This window comes from Lithobates pipiens, unplaced genomic scaffold (assembly GCF_037356315.1).
Source record: "Lithobates pipiens isolate NorthernLeopardFrog02 unplaced genomic scaffold, aLitPip1_a1.2 Scaffold_25, whole genome shotgun sequence".
Classification (NCBI taxonomy): Eukaryota; Metazoa; Chordata; class Amphibia; order Anura; family Ranidae; genus Lithobates; species Lithobates pipiens.
In genome coordinates this window covers 108,947,980-108,970,336 of record NW_027507787.1, presented here as the reverse complement: position 1 = coordinate 108,970,336, position 22,357 = coordinate 108,947,980, and the positions used below count along the sequence as shown (strand labels likewise).

Below are 22,357 nucleotides of genomic sequence, written 5' to 3'. Positions count from 1 at the left end.
CCGTTCTCTTTTCTGCCTTACTCCCCTATCTCTCACCCCCTCCACCCCCTCTCTCTTTTGGAAAGAGTGTAAAATTGGGAATGACGGCCCCACCCCCCTCCTCTGGATGGATTATGCCGGAGGGACCTGGGGTTTGTGTGACCCTGCATCTTGGTACAGTACTTTATCCGTGCCTCGAATCATTGTGATTGATGGAAGGCAGACTCACAGTTGCAAATATACCTGTATCAGGTATTGTTCAGCTGCTTTTTGCTCTGTATTTCTCTGTTGCATTATGTACTCGGGGAACCGTCTTCCCCTATTTGGAGAAAAAATTATATTTGAAAAAAAAAGAAGCCTACGACACCTGGTATTCCCAGGCGGTCTCCCATCCAGGCATTAACCAGGCCCGACCCTGCTTAGCCTCCAAGATCAGATGAGATGGAACAGATTCAGGGTGATGTGGCCGTAGCCAATATCTTCAGGCACTCTCAACTCTCTTGACAAACACCAAGATGGTCAGCTTGGAAACAAGCGGAAAAAAATAGGTCAACGGCAACAACATAAAAAGAAGCCTACGGCATCTGGAAATCCCAGGCGGTCTCCCATCCAGGTACTAAACTGGTCCCAACCCAGCTTAGCCTCTGAGATCAGATGAGATTGGGCTCTTTCAGGGTGGTGTGGCCGTAGGAGATTTCTTCAGGCACTGGGAAACAAAAAAAAAAATCAAGTCAACACCAACAACATGAGAAGAAGTCTACAGCACCTAGTATTCCCAACTGGTCTCCCATCCAGGTATTAACAAGGCCCGACCCTGTTTAGTCTCTGAGATCAGACGAGATCTGGTGCTTTCAGGGTTATGTGGCCATAGGCGAGCTCTTCAGGCACTCTCAACCCTCTTGACAAACACCAAGATGGTCACCTTGGTAAACAAACAAAAAAAAAAAACAAGTCAACGCCAACAACATAAAAAGAAGCCTTCAGCACCTAGTATTCCCAGGTGGTCTCCAATCCAGGTACTAGCAAGGCCCGACCCTGTTTAGCCTCTGAGATCAGAGGAGATCGGGCGCTTTCAGGCTTATGTGCCCATAGGCAATCTCTTTGGGCACTCTCAACCCTCTTGACAAATGCCAAGATAGTCACCTTGGGAAACAAGCAGAAAAAAAACAGGTCAATGTCAACAACATAAAAAGAAGACTACGGCACCTGGTATTCCAAAGCCATCTCCCATCCAGGGACTAACTAGGCCCAACCCTTTTTATCCTCAGAGATGAGAAGAGATAGGGCTCTTTCAGGGTGATGCTGCTGTAAGCTAACTCTTTGGGCACTCTCAACCCTCTTGACAAATGCCAAGATGGTCACCTTGGGAAACAAGCGAAAAAAAAACAAAACGAATCAACGCCAACAACATAAAAAGAAGCCTACAATAACTGGTATTCTCAGGTGGTCTCCCATCCAGGTACTAACCAGGCCTGACTCTTCTTAGCCTCCAAGATCAGACGAGATTGGGTGCTTTCAGAGTGCTCGGACTCTTTCCCCATCACTAATGGGATGAGACAGGGGTGCCCTCTGTCTCCCCTAATTTTTATTCTGACACTGGAACCACTTATGTGTCACGTTCGGAATGACCCGAATATTACTGGTATATCCAAACCCTGGGCACACCACAAAATTGCGGCGTACGCTGACGATCTAATTTTTTTCGTCTCCAATCCACACATTTCGCTTCCCAATATACTCGCGGCTCTCCGGCGATACGGCAGCCTATCAAACTATAAAATCAATTGCACCGTCGGCTGTATTGAATATATCGGTCCCGGATGGTGAGGCCAAGAGGCTACGCTCCGCTTTCCCATTCTACTGAGCTGAAAAATCTATACGTTACCTGGGCGTTGACATCGCAGCGGATTTGGCGCAATTGTACCCGCTTAATTTTGTCCCTCTCCTGAATAGATTGAAATCTGATTTGGGAAACTGGCATGCTTTAACACTGACCTGGTTCGGGCGCTGTAATGCATTCAAAATGACGGCCCTCCCGCGGATCTTATACTTGTTCCAGACATTACCGATCCGGTTACCCCCAATTTTTTTCAGACAACTGCAGGTGCTGCTCCGGGACTTTATTTGGGTGCGCAAACCGCCCAGAGCCCTTTTGCAATTGCTTGCCAGACCAAAGGACAAGGGGGGTCTGGGTCTCCCAGATCTGAGACAATACAACAGAGCGACTCTGCTAGCGAGAGTCGTTGATTGGCATTGTAATGGCCCACACAAGCAGTGGGTGGAGATGGAGATTGAGGATGGATCCATTCCCCTATTGACCTCCCCGTGGCTCCTGTCCACCCTACCAAAAGACCTCAGAGATCACCCCGTAGTGGGAGCTACGTTGGCTGTTGTGCGGAGGTTGTTCCTCTGCACACACATTTCTCCCCTGCCATCACCAATGACTCCGGTTATAGGTAATCCAGACTTCCCACCGGGATTTACCAACAAGAAACTGTGACAGTTGACAGTGGTGGGGAAACAGCGTCTGGGAGACGTGTGGCCCTCGGGAGGGCTCCCGACCACGCAAACTGTCGCCGAGCTTTCTGACCCTCCGCTTGACTTGTTTAGTGCTTATCAACTTCGTCACTTTCTTTTGGCCATACAAAGGGCCCCCTACACTCCTAGAGACCTGACGCCCTATGAATCCATCTGTCACAAAAAGGAACCTTTGCGACACACCCTCTCCCTCCTCTACAACCTATTAAGTAGTCAGGAGGAGGAGTCGACCCCACCATTTATCCACAAATGGGAGAGGGACTTTGGCATCACATTTACCCCACAACAGATAGGGAAGATCCTGACATTAGTACATAAAGCTTCCATCGCAAACCAATATCAAGAATCAGGATACAAGATAGTCTCACGCTGGTATAGAGTCCCATACCTTCTGAATAAAATGAATACATCGATTCCGGATGTTTGTTGGAGGTGCAATTCAGATACGGGGACCATGGGACACATTTTATGGGCATGCCCGGCCTTGAGGAACTTTTGGGTGGAGGTGACCGGGACGATAAAAACTCTCAGAAATGTAGATATCGCAGACAACCCAGCAGCGTGCCTTCTACACTTGACCAAACAGCCTGTTCGAAAATACAAAAAAACCCTCACGATGCAACTCCTGAACGCCGCACGGGCCTGCATTCCCACACTGTGGAGGCAGCCTCAGCCCCCATCCAAGGTGCTGTGGTATTCCAAAGTCAATCATATTCTCCGGATGGAAGAATTGACCCCCACCCTTCACAACACTGAAGAGGCATTTAGTGTTACATGGAGGCCCTGGAGGTATTTTACTGGTACTTGAGACTACATTCGGGAGGTGAGCAGCGCCCCTGTCCCAGAAAACGACTGAACATCTAACGTTTACCTACGTAGGCCAAGTCTGCCCTGGGTGGCATTCCCCCCCTCTCCCTTTTTGTCTTTATTTTTCTTTTTTTCCCCGCCGCCATCCCCCCCCCCTCCTCTCTCTCCGTCTTTGCACTCTCTTCTTCCCCCGTCCTCCCTTTTCACTATGCCTTGTCTCCTTACTAGCCTTTGGGACCCAGAAGAACCCCAGGGTTCTGGACACGACCGGCTCATATTTTACTCTGGTTCACATAGGTCATGATAAGCTGGCTCGCTGTGGTCCCAGTTGTTCTCCATGATTACATTTGTCCGAACGGAGCTGCATTAGTTATACTGTACTACATATCGGAGGTGGGGTTTCTCTCTTTTCTGCATGAAACTCTAGGACTCCCCTCTGAGAACCCAGAGTTATTTGGCAGCCTATTTTTTGTTACCATGTAATTGTGACCCTGGGTCATGCTGTATGGTTGACTGTTATATTTATGTTGTTCTACTTATACTTAATAAATGAATAAAACAAAAAAAAAAACATAAGTCAATGCCAACAACTTAAAAAAAAAGCCTATGGCATCGAGAAATCCCAGGCGGTCTCCCATCCAGGTACTAACCAGGTCCCAACCCTGCTTAGGCCGCGTACACACGGGCGGACTGTTCGCCCAACTAGGTTCGTCAAACAGTTTGACAAACAGTCCATTCAAAATTTGCATGAGCGGACTGGACCGCACACGACAAACGAACAGTCCGCTGAAAACTTGCGCGATGACGTGAACGGCACGTACGACGGGACGAGAGATTCGAAGTCCTATACACTGCAATGCAACCTTCGGCGTGTAAATCCTTTTTGAGCATGCGCGGAACTTAGTTTGACGAACAAGCCTACACATGAGCGGACTGTCCGCTCAAACCAAGTTTCAGCGGACAGTCTTACGGAAATTCCGAAAAACTTTGTTCGTTAGACTGTCCGCTGAAACTGTCCGCTGAAGCCCACACACGAGCGGACTGTCCGCTGAAACACTGTTCAGCGGACAAAGTTGGACAAACAGTCCGCCCGTGTGTACGCAGCCTTAGCCTCTGAGATCAAATGAGATTTGGCTCTTTCAGGCTGATGCAGCCATAGTAGATTTTTTCAGGCATGCTCAACCCTCTTGACAAACGCCAAGATGGTCACCTTGGGAAACAAACAAAAAAAACAAGTCAACGCCAACAACATAAAAAGAAGCCTACCGCACCTAGTATTTCCAGGCGGTCTCCCATCCAGGTATTAACAAGCCGCGACCCTTTCTAGCCTCTGAGATCAGCGGAGATTAGGCGCTTTCAGGGTGATGTGCCCATAGGCAATCTCTTTGGGCACTCTCATCCCTCTTGAAAAATGCCAAGATAGTCACCCTGGGAAACAAGCGAAAAAAAACAGGTCAACACCAACAACATAAAAAGAAGAATACGGCACCTGGTATTCCAAGGCCGTCTCCCATTCAAGTACTAACTAGGCCCAACCCTTCTTAGCCTCTGAGATCAGAAGAGATAGGGTGCTTTCAGGGTGATGCGGCTGTAAGCGATCTCTTTAGGCACTCTCAACCCTCTTGACAAATGCCAAGATGATCACTTTGGGAAACAAGCGAAAAAAACAGGTCAACACCAACAACATAAAAATAAGCCTGTGGCATCTGGAAAACCCAGGCGGTCTCCCATCCAGGTACAAACCAGGCCCAACCCTGCTTTGCCTCTGAGACCAAACGAGATTGGGCGCTTTCAGGGTGTTGTGCTCCTAGGCAATTTCTTTGTGCACTCTCAACCCTCTTGACACATGCCAAGATGGTCACCTTGGGAAACAAGGGGGAAAAAACAGGTCAACGCCGACAACACAATGAGAAGCCTACGGCACCTGGTATTCCCAAGCTGTCTCCCATCCAGGTACTAACCAGGCCCATCGCTGCTTAGCCTCTGAGATCAGATGAGATTGGGCTCTCTCAGGGTGATTTGGCCGTAGGCACTCTCTTTGGGCACTCTGAAGCCTCTTGACAAAGGCCAAGATGGTCACCTTGGGAAACAAGCTAAAAAAAACAGGTCAAAGCCAACAACATAAAAAGAAGCCAAGAAGAAAACATATGCGTATTGGTAGGGCAATGCTATTGCGACCGAAATTGAGGGGAGGTATTGGCTTCCCGGACCCTGCTCTATATTACACAGCAACGCACATGACACCGGTGGTTGACTGGTGCCGGTGTTCTGCCATATACTGTCCGGCCATGATATAGTGTCTGCGCCGTACTGCGCATGCGCAGTACGGAGACGACGAAGCTTCGGAAAATCTCAGAAGCTGAACGGCGCCTGCACGGTGAGTGGAGGTGGTAGCCCCACCATCCAAGCGGACATAGGGTTGTGAATATTAGAGGGCCCCTCGTAGGCGAGGTTCGCTCGCCGCGCTTCGGGTTCGGCCTCGCTGCGCTCGGCTCTTTTATATTCTTACTCTGTGTCCACTTGGATAGTGGGGATAGAACCTGGACTCAGTGCGCAGGCGCCGTTCATGCTCGGCAATTTTCAGAATCTGTGTTGCTGTGTACTGCGCATGCGCAGTACACAGCGGACAATATGCGATGGGGGACCATATGTGATAAGACACCGGCGTGGGGAACTGAAGCTATGGGTCAAGCTAGAGCAGGAGATGGCGTGGGTTCCACTGGCTGGTCTGCCTTGGGCGGGGAGGCCATTGGAGCCCTGTGTGACTACTCACCCATTAATTGGCCTCTCGCTCGCCGAGATGGATAGTATTTTCACCTTTCCCACCTGACTAACTTCCCTTCTCCTATGACCCCAATTATTGGACATCCTAGATTCCCTCCGGGCCTGTCTGACCAGGCCTTTACCAGGCAAGCCCCGAAAGGGCTTCTGAGAGCAGCCCTATTTCTTGGACCCACGGGCTTGATTCCCATGGGGACCATACTGCTAGAGCAAGTACCTGTTGCAATGGATAGCTGGAGAGCTAGACAGCTAATCCATTTCCTCAGATCACTACCTAACCATTCGTTCTTCTCTAGACAATTCCACCCCTTCGAGGAACTTTGCCTGGATGATGGCCCAATTCGTGGTTCCCTCTCTAGGTCCTACCAAATCCAAAAAATTATATTTGAAAAAAAAAAGAAGCCTACGACACCTGGTATTCCCAGGCGGTCTCCCATCCAGGCATTAACCAGGCCCGACCCTGCTTAACCTCCAAGATCAGACGAGATGGAACAGATTCAGGGTGATGTGGCCGTAGCCAATATCTTCAGGCACTCTCAACTCTCTTGACAAACACCAAGATGGTCACCTTGGAAACAAGTGGAAAAAAATAGGTCAACGGCAACAACATAAAAAGAAGCCTACGGCATCTGGAAATCCCAGGCGGTCTCCCATCCAGGTACTAAACTGGTCCCAACCCTGCTTAGCCTCTGAAATCAGATGAGATTGGGCTCTTTCAGGGTGGTGTGGCCGTAGGAGATTTCTTCAGGCACTCTCAACCTTGACTAACGCCAATATGGTCACCTTGGGAAACAAACAAAAAAAAGTCAACGCCAACAACATGAGAAGAAGTCTACAGCACCTAGTATTCCCAGGTGGTCTCCCATCCAGGTATTAACAAGGCCCGACCCTGTTTAGTCTCTGAGATCAGACGAGATCTGGTGCTTTCAGGGTTATGTGGCCATAGGCGAGCTCTTCAGGCGCTCTCAACCCTCTTGACAAACACCAAGATGGTCACCTTGGAAAACAAAAACAAAAAAAAAAACAAGTCAACGCCAACAACATAAAAAGAAGCCTTCAGCACCTAGTATTCCCAGGTGGTCTCCAATCCAGGTACTAGCAAGGCCCGACCCTGTTTAGCCTCTGAGATCAGAGGAGATCGGGCGCTTTCAGGCTTATGTGCCCATAGGCAATCTCTTTGGGCACTCTCAACCCTCTTGACAAATGCCAAGATAGTCACCTTGGGAAACAAGCGAAAAAAAAACAGGTCAATGTCAACAACATAAAAAGAAGACTACGGCACCTGGTATTCCAAAGCCATCTCCCATCCAGGGACTAACTAGGCCCAACCCTTCTTAGCCTCAGAGATGAGAAGAGATAGGGCTCTTTCAGGGTGATGCTGCTGTAAGCGAACTCTTTGGGCACTCTCAACCCTCTTGACAAATGCCAAGATGGTCACCTTGGGAAACAAGCGGAAAAAAAACAAAACGAATCAACGCCAACAACATAAAAAGAAGCCTACAATAACTGGTATTCCCAGGTGGTCTCCCATCCAGGTACTAACCAGGCCTGACTCTTCTTAGCCTCCAAGATCAGACGAGATTGGGTGCTTTCAGAGTGCTCGGACTCTTTCCCCATCACTAATGGGACGAGGCAGGGGTGCCCTCTGTCTCCCCTAATTTTTATTCTGACACTGGAACCACTTATGTGTCACGTTCGGAATGACCCGAATATTACTGGCATATCCAAACCCTCGGCACACCACAAAATTGCGGCGTACGCTGACGATCTAATTTTTTTCGTCTCCAATCCACACATTTCGCTTCCCAATATACTCGCGGCTCTCCGGCGATACGGCAGCCTATCAAAATATAAAATCAATTGCGCCAAGTCGGCTGTATTGAATATATCGGTCCCGGATGGTGAGGCCAAGAGGCTACGCTCTGCTTTTCCATTCTACTGAGCTGAAAAATCTATACGTTACCTGGGCGTTGACATCGCAGCGGATTTGGCGCAATTGTACCCGCTTAATTTTGTCCCTCTCCTGAATAGACTGAAATCTGATTTGGGAAACTGGCATGCTTTAACACTGACCTGGTTCGGGCGCTGTAATGCATTCAATATGACGGCCCTCCCGCGGATCTTATACTTGTTCCAGACATTACCGATCCGGCTACCCCCAATTTTTTTCAGACAACTGCAGGTGCTGCTCCGGGACTTTATTTGGGCGCGCAAACCGCCCAGAGCCCGTTTGCAATTGCTTGCCAGACCAAAGGACAAGGGGGGTCTGGGTCTCCCAGATCTGAGACAATACAACAGAGCGACTCTGCTAGCGAGAGTCGTTGATTGGCATTGTAATGGCCCACACAAGCAGTGGGTGGAGATGGAGATTGAGGATGGATCCATTCCCCTATTGACCTCCCCGTGGCTCCTGTCCTCCCTACCAAAAGACCTCAGAGATCACCCCGTAGTGGGAGCTACGTTGGCTGTTGTGCGGAGGTTGTTCCGCTGCACACACATTGCTCTCCTGCCGTCACCAATGACTCTGATTATAGGTAATCCAGACTTCCCACCGGGATTTACCAACAAGAAACTGCGACAGTTGACAGTGGTGGGGAAACAGGGTCTGGGAGAGGTGTGGCCCTCGGGAGGGCTCCCGACCACGCAAACTGTCGCCGAGCTTTCTGACCCTCCGTTTGACCTGATTAATGCTTATCAACTTCGTCACTTTCTTCTGGCCATACAAAGGGCCCCCTACACTCCTAGAGACCTGACGCCCTATGAATCCATCTGTCACAAAATGGAACCTGTGCGACACACCCTCTCCCTCCTGTACAACCAATTAAGTAGTCAGGAGGAGGAGTCGACCCCACCATTTATCCACAAATGGGAGAGGGACTTTGGCATCACATTTACCCCACAACAGATAGGGAAGATCCTGACAATAGTACATAAAGCTTCCATCGCAAACCAATATCAAGAATCAGGATACAAGATAGTCTCACGCTGGTATAGAGTCCCATACCTTCTGAATAAAATGAATAGATCGATTCCGGATGTTTGTTGGAGGTGCAATTCAGATACGGGGACCATGGGACACATTTTCTGGGCATGCCCGGCCTTGAGGAACTTTTGGGTGGAGGTGACCGGGACGATAAAAACTCTCAGAAATGTAGATATCGCAGACAACCCAGCAGCGTGCCTTCTACACTTGACCGGACAGCCTGTTCGAAAATACAAAAAAACCCTCACGATGCAACTCCTGAACGCCACCCGGGCCGGCATTCCCACACTGTGGAGGCAGCCTCAGCCCCCATCCAAGGAGCTGTGGTATTCCAAAGTCAATCATATTCTCCGGATGGAAGATTTGACCGCCACCCTTCACAACACTGAAGAGGCATTTAGTGTTACATGGAGGCCCTGGAGGTATTTTACTGGTACTTGAGACTACATTCGGGAGGTGAGCAGCGCCCCTTTTTAGGCTTTTAGGCTCTTTCAGGGTGATTTGGCTGTAGGCACTCTCTTTGGGCACTCTGAAGCCTCTTGACAAGAGCCAAGATGGTCACCTTGGGAAACAAGCTAAAAAAAACAGGTCAAAGCCAACAACATAAAAAGAAGCCTACGGCATCCAGTATTCCCAGGCGATCTCCCAATCAAGACACTAACCAGACCAGATCCTTCTATGGCACCTGGTCTTCCCAGGCAGTCTCCCATCCAGGTACTAACTAGGCCTGACGCTGCTTAGCCTCTGAAATCAGACGAGATTGGGTGCTTTCAGGTTGATGTGGCCATAAGCGTTCTCTTCAAGACACGCCCAACCCTGTTGACAAACGCCAAGATGGTCGCCTTGAGAAACAAGCAAAAAAAACAGGTCAAAGCCAACAACATAAAAAGCAGCCTATGGGCTTACAGCGGACCTTAAAAGATGGGACCCACTAGCTCTGTCATGGTTCGGACGCTGTAATGTGTTGAAGATGAACGCGATGCCACGACTTCTGTATCTACTACAAGCCTTACCTATCAAAATACCCCAGACTTTATTTCAAGCGGTTCGCTCAATCTTTATCAAGTTCCTCTGGAAAACATATGCGTATTGGTAGGGCAATGCTATTGCGACCGAAATTGCGGGGAGGTATTGGCTTCCCGGACCCTGCTCTATATTACACAGCGACGCACATGACACCAGTTGACTGGTGCTGGTGTTCTGCCATATACTGTCCGGCCATGATATAGTGTCCGCGCCGTACTGCGCATGCGCAGTACGGAGCAGACGAAGATTCGGAAAATCTCCGAAGCTGAACGGCGCCTGCGCGGTGAGTGGAGGTGGTAGCCCCACCATCCAAACGGACATAGGGATGTGAATATTAGAGGGCCCCTCGCAGGCGAGCTTTGCTTCCACGCTTCGGGCTTGGCCTCGCTGCGCTCGGCTCTTTTATATTCTTACTCTGTGTCCACTTGGATAGTGGGGATAGAACCTGGACTCAGTGCGCAGGCGCCGTTCATGCTCGCCAATTTTCGGAATCTGTGTTGCTGTGTACTGCGCATGCGCAGTACACAGCGGACACTATCCGATGGGGGACCATATGTGATAAGACACCGGCATGGGGAACTGAAGCTATGGGTCAAGCTAGAGCAGGAGATGGCGCGGGTTCCACTGGCTGTTCTGCCTTGGGCGGGGAGGCCATTGGAGCCCTGTGTGACTACTCACCCGTTAACTGGCCCCTCGCTCGCCGAGATGGATAGTTTTTTTCACCTTTCCCACCTGACTAACTTCCCTTCTCCTATGACCCCAATTATTGGACATCCTAGATTCCCTCCGGGCCTGTCTGACCAGGCCTTTACCAGGCAAGCCCCGAAAGGGCTTCTGAGAGCAGCCCTAATTCTTGGACCCACGGGCTTGATTCCCATGGGGACCATACTGCTAGAGCAAGTACCTGTTGCATTGGATAGCTGGAGAGCTAGACGGCTAATCCATTTCCTCGGATCACTACCTAACCATTCGTTCTTCTCTAGACAATTCCACCCCTTCGAGGAACTTTGCCTGGATGATGGCCCAATTCGTGGTTCCCTCTCTAGGTCCTACCAAATCCTGACAGACGCACAATCCTCCACGGATCCACCCTTCCTAGCTAAATGGAAAAGGGACTTACAAACTACATTCTCCAAAACACAGAAGGACAGAATACTCTTTTTCGCCCATAAGTCGTCACTCTGCAGTAAATATCAGGAGATCTCATATAAGCTGATCACACGCTGGTATCGTACACCGGTGGTGTTGGCCAAAATATTCCCCGGTCAATCTGACCGCTGCTGTCACTGTGGGCAACAGGCTGGCACCATTCTCCACATTTTCTGGGAATGCCCTAAATTACAAACATTCTGGCAGCCTGTCCTGAGACTCATCCACAAGTTCACAGACGTTTCCTTAGCCAATGATCCCGCAGCAGTTCTTCTCAATCTAACTCCTATGTCGAGAAAGCGTTATCATAAGTCCTTACTTAAACATCTCCTCAATGCAGCTAGGGCCTGCATCCCAAGTCAGTGGAAAGAGCAATCTGCTCCAATGGTGACCCAGTGGTTCGCAAGGGTAAATGATATTGAACAAATGGAAGACCTGACTGCCACAATGAGGGATAAAACGGAGGAGCATGGGAACAGATGGTTCTACTGGACCCAGTTTCGCTTTTCGGAAGAATACCTCCGCGAGACATAGTAAGCTCATGGTGATCGTTGGAGATCGCTGTTCCAAACGTTGGACAGCTGATGAGCTGGTGAGCCGAGGGCGTCTCTTGCTCCCTGGGAGGGGACCCCATCCTATCCACTCTACCCACGACACCCCCTTACCCCTTATTTTCCTTTTCTGCCATTTCCTTCCCCAATCTTCTCTTTCCCCTTCTCCCTCCTTTCAGTTCTACTATTTCCCTTCTTAACTCAAAAAAGGGAAAAGAAAATGGTATGTTCCGACCCCATTTGACTACTACACAATACTCTTCCCCTATCTATGGATATCTAAACTCTTCGAGGGTAGCAGGGCTAGTGTCAATAATATTTTAAGTGGTAGAGGATCCCAACGAGATGGAGCTTTAATCTCATCTTCATATGACCGCAAAGCTGTACACGTGCTATTCTCCTCGAATTTCTTAACATTGGCTCTGATATCCATGCAATATGATCGTTTGTTTGTAACTATTTGTATCACACATTCTGTGAAGTTGCCTTTGCATTGTATGTCGCATACTACTAAATAAAAAATAAATAAATAAAAAAAAAGCCTATGGCACCTGGTATTCCCAGGCGGTCTCCCATCCAGGTACTAACCAGGCCCGACACTGTTTAGCATCCGAGATCAGACGAGATTGGGCGCTTTCAGGGTGATGGGGCCGTAGGTGATCTCTTCGGGCACTCTCAACCCTCTTAACAAACGCCAAGATGGTCACCTTGGGAAACAAGTGAAAAAAAAAACAGGACAAGGCCAACAACATAAAAAGAAGCCTACAGCACCTAGTATTCCCAGGTGGTCTCCAATCCAGGTACTAGCAAGGCCCAACCCTGTTTAGCTTCTGAGATCAGAGGAGATCGGGCGCTTTCAGGGTTATGTGCCCATAGGCAATCTCTTTGGGCATTCTCAACCCTCTTGACAAATGCCAAGATAGTCACCTTGAGATACAAGCGAAAAAAAACAGGTCAATGTCAACAACATAAAAAGAAGAATACGGCACCTGGTATTCCAACACCATCTCCCATCCAGGTACTAACTAGGCCCAACCCTTCTTAGCCTCAGAGAAGAGAAGAGATAGGGCTCTTTCAGGGTGATGCTGCTGTAAGCGATCTCTTTGGGCACTCTCAACCCTCTTGACAAATGCCAAGATGGTCACCTTGGGAAACAAGCAAAAAAAAAAACGAATCAACGCCAACAACATAAAAAGAAGCCTACAATAACTGGTATTCCCAGGTGGTCTCCCATCCAGGTACTAACCAGGCCCGACTCTTCTTAGCCTCCAAGATCAGACGAGATTGGGTGCTTTCAGAGTGATGTGGCCATAGGCAATCTCTTCAGGCACTCTCAACCCTCTTGAGAAACACCAAGATGGTCACTTTGGGAAACAAGCGAAAAAAAAACAGGTCAACGCCAACAAAATAAAAAGAAGTCTACGACACCTGGTATTCCCAGGCGGTCTTCCATCCAGGTACTAAACAAGGCCCTACTCTTCTTAGCCTCCAACATCAAACGAGATCAGGTGCTTTCAGGGTGATGTGCCCGTAGGCAATCTCTTCAGGCACTTTCAACCCTCTTGACAAACGCCAAGATGGTCACCTTGGGAAACAAGCAAAAAAAATAAAAATAAGTCGGAAGCTAGAGACAATACGGCCCGAGTCCTCAATTTAATCCATGCGGCGCATGTACAGGGAAGGCCCTTGCTTATGTTGTCAACGGACGCGGAGAAGGCCTTTGACAGGGTGGCCTGGCACTTTATGCAGGCCACCCTGGAACATATAGGTCTTGGCCCCAACATGATGATGTCGCTTTACTCCACACAGTCGGCAGCGGTACGGGTGAACGAGTGCTGCTTGGACTCTTTCCCCATCACTAATGGGATGAGGCAGGGGTGCCATCTGTCTCCCCTAATTTTTATTCTGACACTGGAACCACTTATGTGTCACGTTCGGAATGACCCGAATATTACTGGCATATCCAAACCCTCGGCACACCACAAAATTGCGGCGTACGCTGATGTTATAATTTTTTCCGTCTCCAATCCACACATTTTGCTTCCCAATATACTTGCGTCTCTCCAGTGATACGGCAGCCTATCAAACTATAAAATCAATTGCGCCAAGTCAGCTGTATTGAATATATCGGTCCCGGATGGTGAGGCCAAGAGGCTCCACTCCGCTTTTCCATTCTACTGGGCTGAATATACGTTATCTATACGTTACCTGGGCGTTGACATCGCAGCTGATTTAGCGCAATTGTACCCGCTTAATTTTGTCCCTCTCCTGAATAGACTGAAATCTGATTTGGGAAACTGGCATGCTTTAACACTGACCTGGTTCGGGCGCTGTAATGCATTCAAAATGACGGCCCTCCCGCAGATCTTATACATGTTCCAGACATTACCGATCCGGTTACCCCCAATTTTTTTCAGACAACTGCAGGTGCTGCTCCGGGACTTTATTTGGGCGTGCAAACCGCCCAGAGCCCGTTTGCAATTGCTTCCAGACCAAAGGACAAGGGGGGTCTGGGTCTCCCAGATCTCAGACAATACTACAGAGTGACTCTGCTAGCGAGAGTCGTTGATTGGCATTGTAATGGCCCACACAAGCAGTGGGTGGAGATGGAGATTGAGGATGGATCCATTCCCCTATTGACCTCCCCGTGGCTCCTGTCCTCCCTACCAAAAGACCCCAGAGGTCACCCCGTAGTGGGAGCTACGTTGGCTGTTGTGCGGAGGTTGTTCCGCTGCACACACATTGCTCCCCTGCCATCACCAATGACTCCGGTTATAGGTAATCCAGACTTCCCACCGGGATTTACCAACAAGAAACCGCGACAGTTGACAGTGGTGGGGAAACAGCGTCTGGGAGAGGTGTGGCCCTCGGGAGGGCTCCCGACCACGCAAACTGTCGCCGAGCTTTCTGACCCTCTGCTTGACTTGTTTAGTGCTTATCAACTTCGTCACTTTCTTCTGGCCATACAAAGGGCCCCCTACACTCCTAGAGACCTGACACCCTATGAATCCATCTGTCACAAAGGGGAACCTGTGCGACACACCCTCTCCCTCCTGTACAACCTATTGAGTAGTCAGGAGGAGGAGTCGACCCCCACCATTTATCCACAAATGGGAGAGGGACTTAGGCATCACATTTACCCCACAACAGATAGGGAAGATCCTGACCTTAGTACATAAAGCTTCCATCGCAAACCAATATCAAGAATAAGGATACAAGATAGTCTCACGCTGGTATAGAGTCCCATACCTTCTGAATAAAATGAATAGATCGATCCCGGATGTTTGTTGGAGGTGCAATTCAGATACGGGGACCATGGGACACATTTTCTGGGCATGCCCAGCCTTGAGGAACTTTTGGGTGGAGGTGACCGGGACGATAAAAAAACTCTCAGAAATGTAGATATCGCAGACAACCCATCAGCGTGCCTTCTACACTTGACCAAACAGCCTGTTCGAAAATACAAAAAAACCCTCACGATGCAACTCCTGAACGCCGCCCGGGCCTGCATTCCCACACTGTGGAGGCAGCCTCAGCCCCCATCCAAGGTGCTGTGGTATTCCAAAGTCAATCATATTCCCCGGATGGAAGAATTGACCGCCACCCTTCACAACACTGAAGAGGCATTTAGTGTTACATGGAGGCCCTGGAGGTATTTTACTGGTAATTGAGACTACATTCGGGAGGTGAGCAGCGCCCCTGTCCCAGAAAAAGACTGAACATCTAACGTTTACCTACGTAGGCCATGTCTGCCCTGGGTGGCATTCCCCCCCCCCCCTCCCTTTTTGTCTTTATTTTTCCTTTTTTTCCCCGCCGCCATCCCCCCCCCCTCCTCTCTCTCCGTCTTTGCACTCTCTTCTTCCCCCGTCCTCCCTTTTGACTATGCCTTGTCTCCTTACTAGCCTTTGGGACCCAGAAGAACCCCAGGGTTCTGGACACGACGGGCTCATATTTTACTCTGGTTCACATAGGTCATGATAAGCTGGCTCGCGGTGGTCCCAGTTGTTCTCCATGATTACATTTGTCCGAACGGAGCTGCATTAGTTATACTGTACTACATGTCGGAGGTGGGGTTTCTCTCTTTTCTGCATGAAACTCTAGGACTCCCCTCTGAGAACCCAGAGTTATTTGGCTGCCTATTTTTTGTTACCATGTAATTGTGACCCTGGGTCATGCTGTATAGTTGACTGTTATATTTATGTTGTTCTACTTATACTTAATAAAAGAATAAAACAAAAAATAAGTCAATGCCAACAACTTAAAAAAAAAGCCTACGGCATCGAGAAATCCCAGGCGGTCTCCCATCCAGGTACTAACCAGGTCCCAACCCTGCTTAGCCTTTGAGATCAAATGAGATTTGGCTCTTTCAGGCTGATGCAGCCATAGTAGATTTTTTCAGGCATGCTCAACCCTCTTGACAAACGCCAAGATGGTCACCTTGGGAAACAAACAAAAAAAACAAGTCAAGGCCAACAACATAGAAAGAAGCCTACCGCACCGAGTATTTCCAGGCGGTCTCCCATCCAGGTATTAACAAGGCACGACCCTTTCTAGCCTCTGAGATCAGCGGAGATTGGGCGCTTTCAGGGTGATGTGCCCATAGGCAATCTCTTTGGGCACTCTCATCCCTCTTGAAAAATGCCAAGATAGTCACCCTGGGAAACAAGCGAAAAAAAACAGGTCAACGCCAACAACATAAAAAGAAGAATACGGCACCTGGTATTCCAAGGCCGTCTCCCATTCAAGTACTAACTAGGCCCAACCCTTCTTAGCCTCTGAGATCAGAAGAGATAGGGTGCTTTCAGGGTGATGCGGCTGTAAGCGATCTCTTTAGGCACTCTCAACCCTCTTGACAAATGCCAAGATGATCACTTTGGGAAACAAGCGAAAAAAACAGGTCAACACCAACAACATAAAAATAAGCCTGTGGCATCTGGAAAACCCAGGCGGTCTCCCATCCAGGTACAAACCAGGCCCAACCCTGCTTAGCCTCTGAGACCAAACGAGATTGGGCGCTTTCAGGGTGTTGTGCTCCTAGGCAATTTCTTTGTGCACTCTCAACCCTCTTGACACATGCCAAGATGGTCACCTTGGGAAACAAGGGGAAAAAAACAGGTCAACGCCGACAACACAATGAGAAGCCTACGGCACCTGGTATTCCCAAGTTGTCTCCCATCCAGGTACTAACCAGGCCCATCGCTGCTTAGCCTCTGAGATCAGATGAGATTGGGCTCTTTCAGGGTGATTTGGCCGTAGGCACTCTCTTCGGGCACTCTGAAGCCTCTTGACAAAGGCCAAGATGGTCACCTTGGGAAACAAGCTAAAAAAAACAGGTCAAAGCCAACAACATAAAAATAAGCCAAGAAGAAAACATATGCGTATTGGTAGGGCAATGCTATTGTGACCGAAATTGTGGGGAGGTATTGGCTTCCCGGACCCTGCTCTATATTACACAGCGACGCACATGAAACCGGTGGTTGACTGGTGCCGGTGTTCTGCCATATACTGTCCGGCCATGATATAGTGTCTGCGCCGTACTGCGCATGCGCAGTACGGAGCAGACGAAGCTTCGGAAAATCTCTGAAGCTGAACGGCACCTGCGCGGTGAGTGGAGGTGGTAGCCCCACCATCCAAACGGACATAGGGTTGTGAATATTAGAGGGCCCCTCGCAGGCGAGCTTTGCTCGCCACGCTTCGGGCTCAGCCTCGCTGTGCTCGGCTCTTTTATATTCTTACTCTATGTCCACTTGGATAGTAGGGATAGAACCTGGACTCAGTGCGCAGGCGCCGTTCATGCTCGGCAATTTTCAGAATCTGTGTTGCTGTGTACTGCACATGCGCAGTACACAGCGGACACTATGCGATGGGGGACCATATGTGATAAGACACCGGCATGGGGAACTGAAGCTATGGGTCAAGCTAGAGCAGGAGATGGCGTGGGTTCCACTGGCTCGTCTGCCTTGGGCGGGGAGGCCATTGGAGCCCTGTGTGACTACTCACCCGTTAATTGGCCCCTCGCTCGCCGAGATGGATAGTTTTTTTCACCTTTCCCACCTGACTAACTTCCCTTCTCCTATGACCCCAATTATTGGACATCCTAGACTCCCTCCGGGCCTGTCTGACCAGGCCTTTACCAGGCAAGCCCCGAAAGGGCTTCTGAGAGCAGCCCTATTTCTTGGACCCACGGGCTTGATTCCCATGGGGGCCATACTGCTAGAGCAAGTACCTGTTGCAATGGATAGCTGGAGAGCTAGACAGCTAATCCATTTCCTCGGATCACTACCTAACCATTCGTTCTTCTCTAGACAATTCCACCCCTTCGAGGAACTTTGCCTGGATGATGGCCCAATTCGTGGTTCCCTCTCTAGGTCCTACCAAATCCTGACAGACGCACAATCCTCCACGGATCCACCCTTCCTAGCTAAATGGAAAAGGGACTTACAAACTACATTCTCCAAACCACAGAAGGACAGAATACTCTTTTTCGCCCATAAGTCGTCACTCTGCAGTAAATATCAGGAGATCTCATATAAGCTGATCACACGCTGGTATCGTACACCGGTGGTGTTGGCCAAAATATTCCCAGGTCAATCTGACCGCTGCAACCTATTGAGTAGTCAGGAGGAGGAGTCGACCCCCACCATTTATCCACAAATGGGACAGGGACTTAGGCATCACATTTACCCCACAACAGATAGGGATGATCCTGACCTTAGTACATAAAGCTTCCATCGCAAACCAATATCAAGAATCAGGATACAAGATAGTCTCACGCTGGTATAGAGTCCCATACCTTCTGAATAAAATGGATAGATCGATCCCGGATGTTTGTTGGAGGTGAAATTCAGATACGGGGACCATGGGACACCTTTTCTGGGCATGCCCGGCCTTGAGGAACTTTTGGGTTCCCAGCAGCGTGCCTTCTACACTTGACCGAACAGCCTGTTCGAAAATACAAAAAAACCCTCACGATGCAACTCCTGAATGCCGCCCGGGCCTGCATTCCTGCACTGTGGAGGCAGCCTCAGCCCCCATCCAAGGTGCTGTGGTATTCCAAAGTCAATCATATTCTCCGGATGGAAGAATTGACCGCCACCCTTCACAACACTGAAGAGGCATTTAGTGTTACATGGAGGCCCTGGAGGTATTTTACTGGTACTCGAGACTACGTTCGGGAGGTGAGCAGTGCCTCTGTCCCAGAAAATGACTGAACATCTAACGTTTACCTACGTAGGCAATGTCTGCCCTGGGTGGCATTCCCCCCCTCCCTTTTTGTCTTTATTTTTCTTTTTTTTCCCGCCGCCATCCCCCCAACTCCTCTCTCTCTGTCTTTGCACTCTCTTCTTCCCCCGTCCTCCCTTTTGACTATGCCTTGTCTCCTTACTAGCCTTCGGGACCCAGAAGAACCCCAGGGTTCTGGACATGACCGGCTCATATTTTACTCTGGTTCACGTAGGTCATGATAAGCTGGCTCGCTGTGGTCCCAGTTGTTCTCCATGATTACATTTGTCTGAACGGAGCTGCACTACTCCGTTACTCAGTAGTTCTGTACTACATGTCGGAGGTGGGGTTTCTCTCTTTTCTGCATGAAACCGTAGGACTCCCCTCTGAGAACCCAGAGTTATTTGGCTGCCTATGTTTTGTTACCATGTAATTGTGACCCTGGGTCATGCTGTATGGTTGACTGTTATATTTATGTTCTACTTAATAAAAGAATAATAAAATTAAAAAAAATAAGTCAATGCCAACAACTTAAAACTAAAGCCTATGGCATCGAGAATTCCCAGGCGGTCTCCCATCCAGGTTCTAACCAGGTCCCAACCCTGCTTAGCCTCTGAGATCAAATGCACGCTCAACCCTCTTGACAAACGCCAAGATGGTCACCTTGGGAAACAAACAAAAAAAACAAGTCAACAACATAAAAAGAAGCCTGCAGCATTTGGAAAACCCAGGCGGTCTCCCATCCAGGTACAAACCAGGCCCAAATTAAAACAAAAAAGTGTGGCGCTTAGGTGGCAACAAACCACATGAACCAGTAAGGCACTAATTCAAGCAAAGAAAATTACATACACTTAAAAAAAAAGAAATTATGTGTAAATTCCGTTGTATAGTAAGAGATTTTACTCCCAGGTGGAAGAGTGCATGAACCTCATGCACACAAAAGGTTAAGGTAAATAAAATTAATTTAACATATACAGTCCATCAAGTGAACGTCTAACAGTCCTTGAAATGTGTAATATCAATCACAATTCCAAACTTGAGGTGACGTGAAAAAAGGTGAAATTCAACTTCTGATGTGTAGAATACCACCACCACCGTGATAAAGAAGGGGAGAGGAGGCTTACCAAATGACGTGGACTCAGAGGAAGGCTTACACCTCTCGAGTCATATGGGCCTGTAGGTTAGCAAACCAGATAATCATACATCTAGTATGTAATCTCCCGCAAGTCTTCAGGTCATGAAATCATCCGTAGCGATCCTCCTATAGTGCTCATCCCACGAAAATAGGGGGCTCAGGTATCAAAGACCATGGAAGTAGAAAACTAGCATAGCGTGATACCGTTTTAACATCCAATTTATTAAAAAATAATAATAAAATTACACTCACATTTGGTTCAATCGTAATAACATAGTCAGAAAGTAGCGATGTCTGTAAGGGGGTCCACCCAAACCAGGCCCAGGCCCAGGGTCCTCTACAAACCAGGCCCAACCCTGCTTAGCCTCTGAGACCAAACGAGATTGGGCGCTTTCAGGGTGTTGTGCCCGTAGGCAATTTCTTTGTGCACTCTCAACCCTCTTGACAAATGCCAAGATGGTCACCTTGGGAAACAAGGGAAAAAAAACAGGCCAAAGCCAACAACATAAAAAGAATCCTACGGCATCCGGTATTCCCAGGAGATCTCCCAATCAAGACACTAACCAGGCCAGATCCTTCTATGTCACCTGGTCTTCCCAGGCAGTCTCCCATCCAGGTACTAACCAGGCCTGACGCTGCTAAGGCTCTGAAATCAGACGAGATCGGGTGCTTTCAGGGTGATGTGGCCGTAAGCGTTCTCTTCAAGACACGCCCAACCCTCTTGACAAACGCCAAGATGGTCACCTTGAGAAACAAGCGAAATAAACAGTTCAAACCCAACAACAGAAAAAGAAGCCTATGGCACCTGGTATTCCCAGGCGGTCTCCCATCCAGGTACTAACCAGGCCCGACACTGTTTAGCCTCTGAGATCAGATGAGATTGGGCGCTTTCAGGGTGATGGGGCCGTAGGTGATCTCTTTGGGCACTCTCAACCCTCTTGTTAAACGCCAAGATGGTCACCTTGGTAAACAAGCGAAAATAAACAGGTAAACGCCAACAACATAAAAAGAAGCCTACAGCACCTGGTATTCACAGATGGTCTCCCATACAGGTATTAACCAGGCCGTACACTGCTAGGCCTCCGAGATCAGATGAGATTGTGCGCTTTCATTCAGGGTGATGTGGCCATAGGTGTTCTATTTAGACACTCTCAACCCTCTTGACAAATACCAAGATGGTTATCTTGGCAAACAAGTGAAAAAAAATAGGTCAACGCCAACAACCGCCAGGGTCTATGTTGTTGGCGTTGACCTATTTTTTTTATTGACCCATCTGACCCAGACCCTGCTTAGCCTCTGAGATCGGGTGCTTTCAGGGTGATGTGACCTCAGGCAAACGCTTTAGGACATACTCAAAACTCTTGACTGATGCTAAAATGGTCACCTTGGGAAACAAGCGAAAGAAAAACAGGTCAAAGCCAACAATATAAAAAGATTCCTACGGCACCTTTAATTAGGTACTATCCAGGCCGGACCCTGCTTAGCCTCTGAGATCAGATGAGATTGGGCACATTCAGGGGGATGTGGCCGTAGGAGATTTCTTTGGGCTCTCTCAGCCCTCTTGACAAATGCCAAGATGATCACCTTGGGAAACAAGCGGAAAAAAAAAAACATGTCAACGCCAACAACATAAAAAGAATCCTACGGCACCTGGTATTCCCAGTTGGTCTCCCATCCAGTTACTAATCAGGCCCGACAATGCTTAGCCTCTGAGATCAGACAAGATCAGGCACTTTCAAGGTGATGGGGCCATAGGCGATCTCTTCAGGCACTCTCAACCATCTTGACAAATGCCAACATGGTCATCTTGGGAAACAAGCGAAAAAAACCAAGTCATTGCCAACATTGGAGGCTAAGCAGGGTTGGGCAATCAGTTTCCTTGCCTGAAATAGGCATCTCAGAACTGCCATCTGGCTACTTCCCGGGTTTCCAACTCCTTCAACTAATCCCAGGAGACAATACCTCGCCTCCATCCTGGTGGAGGTTCCAAACACCCGATCAATGGTTCCTGTCACCTCTGTCCAGTAGCCGATCAACTTCGGGCATCTCCAAAACATGTGCATCATGTCTCCCCCCATGTTCCCGCACTGGGGGCAACTTGCGTCCGGAAGTTCAGCCAAACTGAAAAAGTTTACGAGGAGCATAATAGGTTCTATATAATAAGAACAGATGTGACATCCTCTGTGA

At 48.8% G+C, this 22,357-nt stretch overlaps 13 pseudogenes; all 13 read right to left on the bottom strand.

Annotated features, from left to right (window-relative positions):
- Positions 1-334: 334 nt before the first annotated feature.
- Positions 335-453, bottom strand: LOC143931787 (5S ribosomal RNA; annotated as a pseudogene).
- A 98-nt stretch (positions 454-551) lies between these two features.
- On the bottom strand, positions 552-671 carry LOC143931897 (5S ribosomal RNA; annotated as a pseudogene).
- A 62-nt stretch (positions 672-733) lies between these two features.
- On the bottom strand, positions 734-852 carry LOC143931861 (5S ribosomal RNA; annotated as a pseudogene).
- A 4,384-nt stretch (positions 853-5,236) lies between these two features.
- Positions 5,237-5,355, bottom strand: LOC143931297 (5S ribosomal RNA; annotated as a pseudogene).
- A 1,150-nt stretch (positions 5,356-6,505) lies between these two features.
- LOC143931740 (5S ribosomal RNA) lies at positions 6,506-6,624 on the bottom strand (annotated as a pseudogene).
- Positions 6,625-6,722: 98 nt separating this feature from the next.
- On the bottom strand, positions 6,723-6,842 carry LOC143931966 (5S ribosomal RNA; annotated as a pseudogene).
- Positions 6,843-6,934: 92 nt separating this feature from the next.
- LOC143931414 (5S ribosomal RNA) lies at positions 6,935-7,053 on the bottom strand (annotated as a pseudogene).
- A 5,300-nt stretch (positions 7,054-12,353) lies between these two features.
- Positions 12,354-12,472, bottom strand: LOC143932279 (5S ribosomal RNA; annotated as a pseudogene).
- Positions 12,473-12,573: 101 nt separating this feature from the next.
- LOC143931288 (5S ribosomal RNA) lies at positions 12,574-12,692 on the bottom strand (annotated as a pseudogene).
- A 319-nt stretch (positions 12,693-13,011) lies between these two features.
- On the bottom strand, positions 13,012-13,130 carry LOC143932046 (5S ribosomal RNA; annotated as a pseudogene).
- A 3,823-nt stretch (positions 13,131-16,953) lies between these two features.
- On the bottom strand, positions 16,954-17,072 carry LOC143932689 (5S ribosomal RNA; annotated as a pseudogene).
- A 3,891-nt stretch (positions 17,073-20,963) lies between these two features.
- Positions 20,964-21,082, bottom strand: LOC143932608 (5S ribosomal RNA; annotated as a pseudogene).
- A 726-nt stretch (positions 21,083-21,808) lies between these two features.
- Positions 21,809-21,927, bottom strand: LOC143931631 (5S ribosomal RNA; annotated as a pseudogene).
- Positions 21,928-22,357: the final 430 nt, after the last annotated feature.